Here is a 2,500-nt window from a genome sequence, read left to right on the forward strand (position 1 = left end):
TAATCTAAAACAGAGATTGTGGCTGATCACGTCACGTGCATGCTCTTAAAAATTAAGCCATTTGATTGATTTAGGCCTTTTTTTCAAATGTCCATCCCCAGGACAAACCCTCAGAATAGCAAAATCATCAGCATACTGTTTGTTTCATTTGACACTTCAGTGTGATAGAAATGTGAGGTTCTAGAGGCCACTATGTGGGAACTAGAGTGATGACTATTCTACGTTTTTTTTTTGGTTAAGAGTGGAATCCAAGATAAAGAAAAACAAAAAAACAAGTCAAACTGTTTTACTGTAATGGTGGGAATGAGTAGGAAGCCGTGAGAAACTCCCAAATAGCAAGGCATGATTAGAAAGGCATAACAGGAGGAGAATCATAAACTATAAAGAGGAATGAAAACAGAGCAAGAAAAAAGTCAACACAATCAAAAATACCTCAAATGTGTGTGTGTGGGTTTGAGTAAACACACTCAGATCCAGTGCCAAGGACAACCCCTACAGCACCCTACAATTCGTTGAAGAAAAAAAAGGTCTTGCTTCTATTTGCGTGTGCATACACACACATTCAAAGGCACAAACACGTGTACACACACCCAGCTGGATGAGTGAAATGCTTCTCACCAAAGCAGAGATGATTGCAGAGTATATGGGAAACTACCCTAGCCACATGTTCCACCTTCTTTCAACTCCTTCTCCTCTTCTCTCTCCTTGTCATACTTCCTTCCTCCATCGTATCCTGTAATACACCTGTAATAATATACATTGCCCACCTCCCACAGATTTCAATATTTGTCTCTTTGCTTTCAATATTATATACTTCCATTCACTGAAGAACTCTCTTCTGTTTTATACAGCTGTTTTTCCAGCTCTCCCACCTTCTTATCCTCTCTTGTTCCCTCTCTTCTTTCTGTCTTTTCTCCTTTTCTTTTTCCCACGTCCCGTCCACCTCCTCCTGCCTTCTTAATCTCACTCTCCTCTCTGTTCCTTTCTCTCCTCCAATCACCAGCTAAAAGGGAAGTACAAATCCAAGCCAGCTCCGTACCGTTTCCTGCTAATTCAGTGCCAACTAACTTCCTCTCTGAAGTCACTTCCTATGCTGCTTTAACAACCTCATTGCCTTGAAACAGACACACACACACACACACACACACACACGCACACACACACACACACACACACACACACTCACACACACACACACACACACACACACACACACACACACACACACACACACACACACACACACACACACACACACATTTGCTATTCTTCGAAATCCAGAAGATACCCTTTTAACCCCTATGTGCGCACACAAACATCCACAAATAAAGTCACGCATCAGCTCTTTTTGTTATCACCTGCTGGAGATACGAGGCCCCACATTCCACTGATTTTTTTTTCATCACTTGTGTGTAGACAAAGCAAACACACGGTGTATGATGGCAACATCAGCTGTACAAATGCATATAGGCACAGACTATACAGTATAGAGGAAACATTTGGAGGCCAAAGTCAACTTTCGAAGATCAGGGGAGAATGTTTTTAAGTATACTGAGAATTCTTGCTTCGTTTTCTCAACAACTTCTCCTCCCACTTCCTTCCTTGTGTGTCCTTTGCCACATAGCTTCTCTTTTCTTTACTCCATTGTTCCTCCTCATTGTCTCTTTGTTGCCCTTTCCCCCCATCTTTTCCTATCCACCAGGTGAGCTCTGAAGTCTGGGCAGGTCAAGACAAGCGTAGGTCTTGTTATGCTCTACTTTTAGCAGAGCAGTGAGGTGTGCTAACCCCCCTGTCTAGATTTCTTTTTTAGATATCAGCTCTGGTATGCTGAGGGGGTCTCCATAATCTCCAATCACCAAACCTGATGCTATCAGAGCCATGTGGTCTAGAGAGCTTGATTATAAGATTACTGGATAGTCTAGGTATTTGTAGCTTAAGAAAAGGTTTAGAGACACTTGTTAATGTGAGAGAAGTACAATGTCCTGTTTGACCTTTGCTGTTATTTCCCTAGGCTTTAAAGCGGCTCTAATCAATATCTCTATATTGACAATGGATGAAATGACTGTATAATACCAGTACAAAGCCCCAAAAGACATATAAGTCAGCACAACTGTCAGCTTCAGTGAGCTTGTGAGCATGATTCAGCTCATCGTTTTGGTTCACTCTCATCCACCTCATTTCCTGTCATCAGGCAGCTGTTCAACCTTTTTTATTTGTATCTTTCTAGAGCTAAAACAATAAAAAATAAAGTCACTATAACCAAAACAGCACATAAATAGAAGTTTGCAACTAACCGGTGGGCAATGTGAAGCATTTAGCAGCTAAAGATCCAGATAATATTTACGGTGTTGGAAGATACCAAAACAGAGCTAAAAGAGAGTGAATAATAATTAGACTTATAAATTCATCAAGTGTCTGGAAAGAGGTCTATACTGCATGTGTACGTAGGTGCGCTAACATGTTCATCGTAACAACTGTATAGATCAAATGTGTTTGTGTT

The 2,500-nt window shown here is 41.0% G+C and overlaps 1 protein-coding gene across 3 annotated transcripts in view; it reads right to left on the bottom strand.

The window, feature by feature from the left end:
* Nucleotides 1-2,500, bottom strand: part of phldb2b (pleckstrin homology-like domain, family B, member 2b) — a 48,538-nt gene that overhangs the window by 33,812 nt on the left and 12,226 nt on the right. The gene's annotated exons all lie outside the window — the stretch shown is intronic.

Source organism: Ammodytes marinus (assembly GCF_949987685.1).
Source record: "Ammodytes marinus genome assembly, chromosome: 21".
NCBI lineage: Eukaryota > Metazoa > Chordata > Actinopteri > Uranoscopiformes > Ammodytidae > Ammodytes > Ammodytes marinus.